Source organism: Hyla sarda, chromosome 10 (assembly GCF_029499605.1).
Source record: "Hyla sarda isolate aHylSar1 chromosome 10, aHylSar1.hap1, whole genome shotgun sequence".
Taxonomy (NCBI): domain Eukaryota; kingdom Metazoa; phylum Chordata; class Amphibia; order Anura; family Hylidae; genus Hyla; species Hyla sarda.
In genome coordinates, this window is record NC_079198.1 from 136,830,940 (window position 1) to 136,844,277 (window position 13,338).

Genomic DNA, 13,338 nt, shown 5'->3' on the forward strand with positions numbered 1-13,338 from the left:
CTTCTTAAATAAAATAAAAAAAAAAGAAAAGTGTATGTTCTCCAGCACTTATAGAACTACAACTCCCATCATGCCTTGAAAGTTGGAGTACTGTAATCCCACGTCCAGGATGAAGTAAGAGGTAAGTGTGTAACCCCCTGGGAATATTGTTGGTATTGTTCTGCAATTACATGAAATGTCCAGTAGATGGCAGACTGCACAATTAAATTAACTGAGCAGTGACTAAAGCTAGGGAAGAAGGAGTTTTGTCTACATGTGCTGGTAGCCATCTTGGATTTTTTTCAGTTCCAGCCGAGCCAGATAAGAGACAGCGGAAGCAGCTTACCAGGATCTGGCCCTAAGAGTGCTGCAGAAGATGAGAGGAATTTGCTAGCAAGTTGGAGAGATCCAGAGCTGGTTATAGGAAAGAGAAAGTAAAGCTGGACTGATCTGATTACAGCCCATGTAAGGGTTAGCCTGAAGCCCTTCTTCCCTGCCCCATAATAGGATACCCTGAATTCATACTGAGATCGGTTTGCAGATATTTTTTGAGTTTCAGCCTACTCTAGGTAACACTCTGTATGGGCCCCATCTATTCAATGTGCACCAAGTGAAGGTACCCAACAGCAGTTAGGGTGAAGATTAGGGTATGCAACAGGTGTGTTTGTGGGTAAGACCTATATACATATTGGCCCTGATTTACTAAGAGGGTTGTGTAGTTTTCTTTGTGGGTTTTAATTCCCAACAATTTTTTTCCCACGGTATTTACTAAGGTTTCCCTACATTTTGCACTTTTCCCTACATTTTGCTTTTTTTTTTTTTTACACCTGCTCTGATCTGTTGGGTTTTCCTCGGCTCAAATCCACTGCATTTTCTGTGGCAACCTTAGTAAATATGTTGGGTTTTTGTGAAAATGTCGGGGGTCATGCCTTCTTTTCGGCAACCACGCCCACTTTTCCCGACGGCCACGTCCCTTTTCGGGTTTTCTCAGTAAAATGGAGAGTTAATCATGTCGGGTTTACAATAGTAAATCAGGGCCATTGTATTTGTCTGATTTTGCGCTATACTATATCTTACTGTCTGTTATGCTACGCACGGTTGTTTTCCTTTATGTAATACAGACTCCGCCCCGGTGTCACGTCATCCCCCGCCCCCGCTATGCAAGTCTATGGGAGGGGGCGTGACGCCCCCTCCCATAGACTTGCATAGCGGGGGCGGGAGGGTGACGTCACACGGGGGCAGAGTCGTGATGTCGCGATACTCCGGCCCAGTGGTCGGCACCCGGCAGTATGTGAGCTGGCAGCGCGGCGTGCAGCTCAATGAGGTGGGTGCCGAATGCAAGATTGCGGGGGTCCCCAGCGGCAGAACCCCCACAGTCAGACATCTTATCCCCTATCTTTTGGATAGGGGATAAGATGTCTTAGGGCCCGGAGTACCCCTTTAAGGCTGATCAATGTTTCCCAGCAAGGTGGTAAACATAAGTGCGCGCCCGGTGTTACATCCATCCTCTTGCGTATTTCTCAGTCCTGACAATGAAACTTCACTTTATCCACTTTGATAAAAAAAAAAAAAATGCAGCCGACCATCAATCTCGGGGAGACTTTACAAGTCTTGACGTCAGCAGTCAATCTATACTCTCATCAGAGACCTTATTGATTGGGAAGTCGCAGCCAAATCACCCGGTCCGGGCTCAGAGGTCCAGAGGTATTTACTGCTTCTGTAATAAAATATTAGATTTTACAATTAAAGGCAAGCAGAATTCTGTTTATTGTAATGCTTCCAAATGGGAGGAATGATTAAACGCTATCTCTGGGCAGGCAGAACGTTCCGAGAGGAGATTTCATTAACCCGACTGAAGATCTGCGCTAATGTATTAGAGATGAGGCTCGGACCTTCAAGGTCACATTGCCGGAAGGGAAAATACTAACTTGCAGTCTGGGCTTTTACATTCAGATGCTGAGAGTTATGGATACATCTTTTGGAGATCATTTTGGTTTATTCCTACTGCAAGGGGTGGGGGTGGCAAGTGTTGGCTTATACTTGCCAACTTTTGAGAAATAATGTTAGGGAAATGATCATATTTGTTATGCGGTACACAGAAGATGCATCTGTTTATATAGGACACTACCATGAATCACTAGTAGTGTGTATGACCCCACCATTACATGACAAAATCAGTACAGATCCCAGATCAGACCTTCTAAACAAGAATAGACCCCAGATCAGACTCCCTAATTTATACAGAGATCAGATTAGACCTCCTTAATCCAGACTGCAGAATCTATACAGACTCCAGATTAGAACTTCTAAACAAGAATAGACCCCAGACCAGACTACCTAATTTATACAGAGATCAGATCAGACCTCCTTAATCCAGACTGCAGACCAGACCACAGAATCAATACAGACCCCAGATCAAACCTTCTAAACAAGAATAGACCCCAGACCAGACTACCTAATGAATACAGACCTCAGATCAGACCTCCTGAATCCAGACTGCAGACCAGACTACAAAATCAATACAGACACCAGATCAGACCTTCTAAACAAGAATAGACCCCAGATCAGACTCCCTAACTTAAACAGAGATCAGATCAGACCTCCTTAATCCAGACTGCAGACCAGACCACAGAATCAATACAGACCCCAGATCAAACATTCTAAACAAGAATAGACCCCAGACCAGACTACCTAATGAATACAGACCTCAGATCAGACCTTCTGAATCCAGACTGCAGACCAGACTACAAAATCAATACAGACCCCAGATCAGACCTTCTAAACAAGAATAGACCCCAGACCAGACTCCCTAATTTATACAGAGATCAGATCAGACCTCCTTAATCCAGACTGCAGAATCTATACGGACCACAGATTAGAACTTCTAAACAAGAATAGACCCCAGACTAGACTACCTAATTTATACAGAGATCAGATCAGACCTCCTTAATCCAGACTGCAGACCAGACCACAGAATCAATACAGACCCCAGATCAGACCTTCTAAACAAGAATAGACCCCAGACCAGACTACCTAATGAATACAGACCTCAGATCAGACCTCCTGAATCCAGACTGCAGACCAGACTACAAAATCAATACAGAGCCCAGATCAGACCTTCCAAACAAGTATAGACCCCAGACCAAACCACAGAATCAATACAGACTCCAGACCAGACCTTCTAAATCCAGACTGCAGACCAGACCACAGAATCAATACAGAAACCAGATCAGAACTTCTAAACAAGTATAGACCCCATAGCAGACTCTATAATTAATACAGACTGCAGATCAGACCCCCTAATTCCAGGCTACAGATCAGACCACGGAATTAATACCGTACAGACCCCAGATCAGAGCTTCTAAACAAGTAAATATCCCAGATCAGACTCCCTAAGTTATACAAACCTTAGATCAGACACCCTATATCCAGACTGCAGCCAGACCACAAAATCAATACAGACCCTTGATCAGACCTTCTAAACAAGTATAGACCCCAGACCAGACTCTTAGAACAGACTGAGGAATCCGAGGCCAGTGACAACTGACTTAAACCATGCTTTCCCTATAGACAGCAATGTATTCTGTGCAGATTCTACTGAAAGAATGAGGAAGCTCTACTGCTGAAATTCTGTTGCGTGCATTGGAATCCTATTCACAGCAATGGACTCCTTAATGTGAACCTAGCCTGATGATACAGATTCAGATCTGACTGCCTAAATCCAGACTGCAGACCAGGTCACAGAATAAATACAGACCCTACACTTCATTAATACATACAGACAACAAACCAGACTTCTAAGTAAGATCAGCCGCCCAAAATCCAGAATGCGACCAGATCTCAGAATAATCACAGAGTCCCCTACAGTATAGAATCATGTCTGTATAGTATAGGATCTTACAAATATAGAACCATGCCGGACCCCATAAAAGATCTCCTAAAAAATTGAGACCCCCTGCACTAGTATAGACTCCTCAATAACTATAGATGCCAGGCCCTCTAAGCAAATACACAATACAGACCAGACTTCTTAAACTAATACAGACCTCAGACCAGACCCCCTCACTAAATATAGACCCCAGACTAGACCCCCTCAATAAATACAGAGCCCAGATCAGACCCCATTCAATAAATACAGACCCCCTCACTAATAGTGTTGAGCAGCATAGGCCATATTCGAATTCGCGAATATTCGCGAATATATGGACGAATATTCGTCATATATTCGCGAATATTCGCATATTCGTTATATTCTCGTTTTATTTTGGCGTATGCGAAAATTAACATATGTGAATATTAGCGTATACAAAATTAACATACGCGAAAATTCGCATATGCGAATTTTCGCACGCCAGTCTCACACAGTAGTATTACAGCCTTCTTTACACCACACAAGCTGGAAGCAGAGAGGGGTGATCACTGTGATGTGTAGTGTGAAAAAAAAAAATTAATATTCGTAATTACGAATATATAGCGCTATATTCGCGAATTCGCGAATATGCGATATTCGCGAATAATATTCGAATTGCGAATATTCGTGAGCAACACTACTCACTAAATATAGACCCCAGACTAGACCCCCTCAATAAATACAGAGCCCAGATCAGACCCCATTCAATAAATACAGACCCCAGAGCAGCCTCCTTCATAAATACAGATTGCAGACCAGACCCCCTAGATAAAGACAGAGCCCAGACCAGACCCCCTAGATAAAGACAGAGCCCAGACCAGACCCCCTAGATAAAGACAGAGCCCAGACCAGACCCCCTAGATAAAGACAGAGCCCAGACCAGACCCCCTAGATAAATACAGAGCTCAGACCAGACCACTTAGATAAATACAGAGCCCAGACCAGACCCCCTAGATAAATACAGACCCCAGAGCAGCCTCCTTCATAAATACAGATTGCAGACCAGACCCCCTAGATAAATACAGACCCCAGAACAGACTCCTTGATAAATACAGAGCTCAGAGCATACCCCCTAAGATAAATATAGACCCCAGGACAGAACCCCTAGATAAATACAGACCCCAGACTAGACTCCCTAGATAAATACAGACCCAGATCAGACTCCCTAGAAAAATACAGACCCCAGATCAGACCCAATTCAGTAAATACAGAAATACAGCCCCCAGAACAGCCCCCTTCATAAATACAGATTGCAGAGCAGACCCCCTAGATAAATACAGAGCCCAGACCAGACCCCCTAGATAAATACAGACGCAGAGCAGACCCCCTAGATAAATATAGACCCCAGACCAGACCCCCTAGATAAATACAGACCTCAGAACAGACCCCCTAGAGAAATACAGACCCCATAGATAAATACAGACACAGAGCAGACTCCCTAGATAAATACAGACCCCAGACCAGACCCCCTAGATAAATACAGACCCCAGAGCAGACCCCCTAGATAAATACAGAGCCCAGATCAAACCCCCTAGATAAATACAGACCTCAGAACAGACCCCCTAGATAAATATAGACCCCATAGATAGACACAGAGCAGACTCCCTAGATAAATACAGACCCCAGACCAGACCCCCTAGATAAATACAGACCCCAGAGCAGACCCCCTAGATAAATACAGACCCCCTAGATAAATACAGACCTCAGAACAGACCCCCTAGATAAATACAGACCTCATAGATAAATACAGACACAGAGCAGACTCCCTAGATAAATACAGACCCCAGACCAGACCCCCTAGATAAATACAGACCCCAGAGCAGACCCCCTAGATAAATACAGAGCCCAGATCAAACCCCCTAGATAAATACAGACCTCAGAACAGACCCCCTAGATAAATATAGACCCCATAGATAGACACAGAGCAGACTCCCTAGATAAATACAGACCCCAGACCAGACCCCCTAGATAAATACAGACCCCAGAGCAGACCCCCTAGATAAATACAGACCCCCTAGATAAATACAGACCCCAGACCCCCTAGATAAATACAGACCCCAGAGCAGACCCCCTAGATAAATACAGATCCCAGAACAGACCCTCTCGATTAATACAGACCCCCTAGATAAATACAGACCCCAGACCAGACCCTATAAGTCTGCAGACCAGACACCAATGTCTCCAGTTTTGGGGCATTGCAAATATGTTTAAAGAATCCTCTGAGAAATAAGAAGTTCTCAGTTTCCGGAAGTTGATCTGCTGAGACATTGTGATCAGTTTTGTCCTTGCTACTTTATGATATTTCTATAATGACAGTCCTTGTATTAGTCAGAGCCATGGACGATTTGCATATACGGGAGCCCTCGTTCACCGACCATGACGTCACCTGGACAGAAAGTTGGAAGCCGCAGCAGATATAAATCTTGCCGGACAAACCTGTTGAGTATATTAATGTTTGCACTTATAGTAGCGAAGTGATTCATTCATGGCGAGATGGCGGCGAGATGGCGGCGAGATGGCGGCGAGATGGCGGCGAGATGGCGGCTGCCAAAGGTACAAGGAATGAGAGGAAATCATCACATCCAAAAGTATTGTATCCAATGACTCCGATTATAAGATGATTCATCCCGTCCGGCATATAATTCCCCTTCATCTCCCCCGGACACTCACCGTTACCTCCCATCTTCTTAATCTTTTTACTCCACTCATCCCCTACAATATTTAACCCTTTCTTTTACTCTACGTTACAAAGCTTTTTTTTGTTTTTGTTGCAATTTTTGAGCCAATTTTTGACATGGAATCTACTCCAGATGCCCAATAGCAGTGGTGTCGAAACTGCGGACATTCAGCTGTTGCAAAACTACAACTTCCATCGTGCCTGGACAGCCAACGGCTGTCCGGGCATGCTGGGAGTTGTAGTTTTTCAACAAGGAAAGGTCCACAGTTTGGAGATTTAGGCCTTATAACAATGCCATGTTCCCAACCATGGAAGTGTTAAAGGGGTATTCCAGGAAAAAACTTTTTTTTATATATCTACTGGCTCCAGAAAGTTAAACAGATTTGTAAATGACTTCTATTAAAAAATCTTAATCCTTTCAGTACTTATGAGCTGCTGAAGTTGTTGTTCTTTTCTGTCTCTCTGATGACACGTGTCTCGGGAACCGCCCAGTTTAGAAGCAAATCCCCATAGCAAACCTTTTCTACTCTGTGCAGTTCCCGAGACAAGCAGAGATGTCAGCAGAGAGCACTGTTGCCAGACAGAAAACAACAACTCAACTTCAGCAGCTGATAATTATTGAAAGAATTAAGATTTTTTAATAGAAGTAATTTACAAATCTGTTTAACTTTCTGGAGCCAGTTGATATATATATATAAAAAAAAAATTTTTTTTCCTGGAATACCCCTTTAACCCCTTAACGACGCAGGACGTATATTTAAGTCCTGCGCCGGCTCCCGCGATATGAAGCAGGATCGCGCCGTGATCCCGCATCATATCGCGTCGGTCCTGGCGCTAATCAACGGCCGGGACCCGCGGCTAATACCACACATCGCCGATCGCGGCGATGTGCAGTATTAACCCTTTAGAAGCGGCGGTCAAAGCTGACCGCCGCTTCTAAAGTGAAACTGAAAGTGACCCGGCTACTCAGTCGGGCTGTTCAGGACCGCCGCGGTGAAATCGCGGCGTCCCGAACAGCTGATCGGACTCCGGGAGGGCCCTTACCTGCCTCCCCGGTGTCCGATTGGCGAATGACTGCTCCGTGCCTGAGATCCAGGCAGGAGCAGTCAAGCGCCGATAATGCTGATCACAGGCGTGTTAATACACGCCAGTGATCTGTGCAAGAGATCAGTGTGTGCAGTGTTATAGGTCCCTATGGGATATCAATGATCAGTGTGTGCAGTGTTATAGGTCCCTATGGGATAATAATGATCAGTATAAGAGATCAGTGTGTGCAGTGTTATAGTCTCCTATGGGATAACAATGATCAGTGTGTGCAGTGTTATAGGTCCCTATGGGATATCAATGATCAGTGTGTGCAGTGTTATAGGTCCCTATGGGATATCAATGATCAGTGTGTGCAGTGTTATAGGTCCCTAGGGGATATCAATGATCAGTGTGTGCAGTGTTATAGGTCCCTATGGGATAATAATGATCAGTATAAGAGATCAGTGTGTGCAGTGTTATAGGTCCCTATGGGACCTATAACACAGCAAAAAAATTTAAAAAAAAAAAGTGTTAATAAAGGTCATTTAACCCCTTCCCTAATACAAGTTTGAATCACCCCCCTTTTCCCATAAAAAAAATAAAACAGTGTAAAAAAAATAAAATAAATAAGCATATGTGGTATCGCCGCGTGCGTAAATGTCCGAACTATAAAAATATATAATTAATTAAGCCGTACGGTCAATGGCGTACGCGCAAAAAAATTCCAAAGTCCAAAAAAGCGTATTTTGGTCACTTTTTATACCATTAAAAAATGAATAAAAAGTGATCAAAAAGTCCGATCAAAACAGAAATCATACCGATAAAAACTTCAGATCACGGCGCAAAAAATGAGTCCTCATACCGCCCTGTACGTGGAAAAATAAAAAAGATATAGGGGTCAGAAGATGACATTTTTAAACGTATAAATTTTCCTGCATGTAGTTATGATTTTTTCCAGAAGTCCGACAAAATCACCTATATAAGTAGGGGGTCATTTTAACCGTATGGACCTACAGAATAATGATAAGGTGTAATTTTTACCGAAATATGCACTGCGTAGAAACGGAAGCCCCCAAAAGTTACAAAATGGCGTTTTTTTCGATTTTGTCGCACAATGATTTTTTTTTCCGTTTCGCCGTGCATTTTTGGGTAAAATGACTAATGTCACTGCAAAGTAGAATTGGCGACGCAAAAATAAGCCATAATATGGATTTTTAGGTGTAAAATTGAAAGGGTTATGATTTTTAAAAGGTAAGGAGGAAAAAACGAAAGTGCAAAAACGGAAAAACCCTGAGTCCTTAAGGGGTTAATATAGATGCTGCCTATGTAACTTTGGTCCCCAAACATTGCTCTCAGGGGCCCATGCTTCACCTTGGGGGTTCCCTTGGTAAGTCCTGTTATCGGGCCTGGAGTTTCATGGTTGCAGGCTGGTAGTGAGGACTTTCTTCCCCTTCCTGGTTTCCCGAACAAGATTTTCAGACTAGCCCAGATCAGCACAGGTGCTGAAGACCGCTTTGAGCATTTTGAAATTCAGGTGTTTGAACTTTAACAAATCAGAGTAACTACTCTTTTATTTATTGTTACTTTTAAATTTTTTTTTTATTTTTTTTTTGCTGCCATACTAAATATTGCAACATTCTGTTGCAAAGTGTATCACATTTTTGAGGGATATTTTATGTGGTAAATTGATGGAGGGATCACAATTGAATTGCAATATAACAGTACACTATTCAAAATTTTTTGCAGGATAAGATTATTTTTGGTAGAATAAGAACTTATTATTTCGTTTTTGATGCGATAAGTATTTTTCATCCAATAAGTATCTTTGTGCAATAAGGTACCTATCATAAACTAATCTGTCCCTAAACCCCTCCAGCATCTGTCCCTGACTCATCCTGCCTTTTATTATTTTCAAGCCCCCCCCCCCCTTTTTACAGCCTGCTCAGTCAGCGGTTTTCCAGTGAGGGAGGAAGTGGGCGTGGCTCGGCAGGCGTGACGTCATCTGATGCCTGCCTGGGCCAGCTTCTGCCCTTCTTCCTGTATGCTGCGATCCCTCTCGGGGTAGCGCTCAGTGGGATGAATGGTACTGGAGAAGAAGGGGGAGATGCAGGGGGCGGGGATATTTAAATTGGGCGCGCGCCGCATGCACACGAGAACTGCGCTCGCTCTCTGCCTGTTTCATATTATTTGAGCGAGCTGCGCGGATGTGATTTCCTGCAGTGGGACTTCTGCCTTGGCAAGCAGTTGTCCAAACGTGTCTTATGTTTGGGGGGAAAAACCATCCTGGACCCAGTAGGGAGACACCTAGTGGCCAGGATTTCAAAGGAGAAAAAAATATGGTAAAACTAAATAAAAAAAAAAGAAATATATTAGAAAGATTAAAAATTTTTAATAATCTATATGATATAAAAAGTTTACCTTAATGAGAGTGCCCATTTAAGACTGTCACGTCCCCTCCCATAGACATGCATGGAGGGGGCGTGATGTGATATCACGAGGGGGCGTGGCGTCACAGCCACTGCCGCCGGAACACAGAGTGCTGCCTGGAGATTGCAGGGGTCCCGCGGCAGTGTACTCCTTTAAGGGGTTCAGAGGACCCCGAGGGTTGTCTTGAGAGAAGGCAAGAAAGTTAATTTTAAAATCAACTTAATTAAATAAACATCACGAAACAATAAAAGCCATATACAGTACAAGTATATTGCCCTATATAACATTATATAATATTACTTACTAATATTATGTAGAAGTTTCTTATACTTTTTTTTGCTATGACTTTGCCCTTATAGCACCAATGTATATTACAAGCTGTGATACCCGCCTCTATCTGGCGTCGTGGGGGATAATGTCGTTCTTTGGCGCTGTGATCTGGACACTTATTTCTGTGTTTGTGATTACAAGTGTTGTAAAATATGGCGAGACGGACAGAACACACGTTGCAGCCAGTTCTCCGTGTGCGTCCCATGTAGCTCCAGCACATCTGATCACAGTATCTCCATGAGCCCTGGCACCCTGACGGCGGCCATTACGTTACGGTCACGCCAAATGGGCTTTGGCTCATGATGAACATAAACAAGATAAAGAGAAGACATTTGTTTCCCCGGCCTCTTACTAGTGATGACATAACAGGCCCAGAGGACGGGCTCTGCTGGAGGAGAACAAGGGGGACACACACGGCGCCCCCCGACTACTCCGCTAGGTTTTCCATCATGGAATTGATATCAAACAGTTTATGGCTGCCAAATATAACAAGGCCCGGAGCCAGAGGGCAGCGATCTGTGGGAATGGAAAGGATCCGCACCATTTCAGAAGGGTTTATTGTGGGACAAAGAGGCTCATTGTGGTGGGAAAATATAAGCACGATGGGGTGAGAGCCATGATATTGCGTAAAATCACATAAGGCAACACGGGACTTTAGCTTAAAATGTCTCACATCCAACATCTGATAATCCAGAATATGGGGGAGATGTATCCAAACCTGTACAAAGGAAAAGTCTCCCAGTTGCCCATAGCAACCAATCAGATCGCTTCTTTCATTTTGCAGAGGCCTTTGTTAAAAATGAAAGCAGCGATCTGATTGGTTGCTATGGGCAACTGGGCAACTTTTCCTCTGACACCACAGAGCGGGATGAGCAATTGGAAACCCATTAGGCCGTATTCACACTAAGGCGGCATTCACATCACATTTTTGCCATACAGTTCCTGTATACGTTCTCAATTTGAAAACCGCACAGAACCGTATTGAAAACCGTATGCCAAACTGCGTCCGTTCTGCATCTTGTACGGTTTTGTCCGTTTTTTCTTTCCCATACCTGAAACCGTAGCCTACTACGGTTTTTGGTTCAGATTAGAGATGAGCGAACTTACAGTAAATTCGATTCGTCACGAACTTCTCGGCTCGGCAGTTGATAGCTTTTCCTGCATAAATGAGTTCAGCTATCCGGTGCTCCGGTGGGCTGGAAAAGGTGGATACAGTCCTAGGAGACTCTTTCCTAGGAATGTATCCAGCTTTTCCAGCCCACCGGAGCACCTGAAGGCTGAACTAATTTACGCAGGAAAAGGCATCAACTGCCGAGCCGAGAAGTTTGTGACGAATCGAATTTACTGTAAGTTCGCTCATCTCTAGTTCAGATGAAAAACCGTATATGTTTTTTTTAACATAGGATTCAATGGGAACCGTACAGAACTATATGCACGTACGGTTCCATCCGGTTTGCACCATACGGTTTTTGACTTTGCACAGTTTTTTTATTTTGGAATTTCAATCAAACAAGTGAAACTTTATTAATAATGGAGTGAAAAGTTAAAAAACGTATACGTTTTTTTTCTTAAAAGACAGAAGCAACCAGACATAGTTTTTCAAACCATATACGTTTTTAAACCGTCGTATACAGGTTAAAATTTGTTCACACGTTTTGATACAGTTTAGTCCAGTTTTGAGGAATCAGTTTTTCTTCCAAAACCTGATTCCCCAGCAGTCGCCATGACATCCTCCCCCGCGATCTGAAACTTATCGTATCGCCTATCCTTAGGATAGGGGATACGTTTTTCACCATTGGATATCTCCTTTAAATGTGCAAAAAAAAAAGGCGCATAAAACCATTCTGAAAAAATAACTTTTTTATTTTTTTATTTATTTTTTTTTAAATAAGAAAATTGCGGCTCAGCTCATTTTGCCACCGTATAAAAAAAAAAGTGTGCATTTTATTTTCCTGTATATTTTTTGCCGTTTTTCATCCATAATTGAAAATTCTGCCAATTACTTGTGAGAGACGAGCGAACTTACAGTAAATCCGATTCGTCACGAACTTCTCGGCTCGGCAGTTGATGACTTTTCCTACATAAATTAGTTCAGCTTTCCGGTGCTCCCGTGGGCTGGAAAAGGTAGATACAGTCCTAGGTGACTCTTTCCTAGGACTGTATCCACCTTTTCCAGCCCACCGGAGCACCGGAAAGCTGAACTAATTTATGCGGGAAAAGTCATCAACTGCCGAGCTGAGAAGTTCGTGACGAATTGAATTTACTGTAAGTTCGCTCATCTCTACTTGTGAACATAGTCTTAAAGTGAACATAATTCCCTTTCAGTGTTTCCCAACCAGGGTGCCTCCAGCTGTTGCAAAACTACAACTCCCAGCATTCCCGGACAGCCGTTGGCTGTCCGGGAATGCTGGGAGTTGTAGTTTTGCAACAGCTGGAGGCACCCTGGTTGGGAAACCTTGCCCTATGTAAACATAACCTCAGAATGAGCTGATTGATGGAATTAAATTCCTTGTTTAGTCATAAATCAATTTCAGTTTTCTTTTACTAGTTTTTTACCCTTATACGAGTGTTTTTTATACTATCACCATAATAATTAAGAATTACGTTGGCGTCCCGTTTTTTATTGGATTTGCACAGAACGTTTAGTAAAGTTTAAAGGGGTACTCCGAGGAACTGAACTTATCAGCGTCTGATTAAGGGGGGGGGGGGGTCGGACCAGCTTGACCCCCTGGCGATCTCCTGTATAGGGCCCCAGATTCTTAGGGCGCATTCACATCCCGATTTTTTACTTTGAAATCGTACAAAACTGTATCCATTGACTTCCATTCATTAAAGGGGTATTCCAGGAAAACATTTTTTTTTTTTTTATAAATTATAAATCAACTGGCTCCAGAAAGTTAAACAGATTTGTAAATGACTTCTATTAAAAAATCTTAATCCTTTCAGTACTTATGAGCTGCTGAAGTTGAGTTGTTCTTTTCTGTCTAAG

At 43.2% G+C, this 13,338-nt stretch overlaps 1 protein-coding gene across 1 annotated transcript in view; it reads left to right on the forward strand.

Annotated features, from left to right (window-relative positions):
* Positions 1-52: 52 nt before the first annotated feature.
* LOC130293709 (urotensin-2-like) overlaps positions 53-13,338 on the forward strand; it is a 41,420-nt gene continuing 28,134 nt past the window's right edge. Inside the window, exon 1 of the mRNA XM_056542731.1 lies at positions 53-121. The gene's annotated coding sequence lies outside the window, so the exon portion shown is untranslated. The remainder of the gene's footprint in view (positions 122-13,338) is intronic.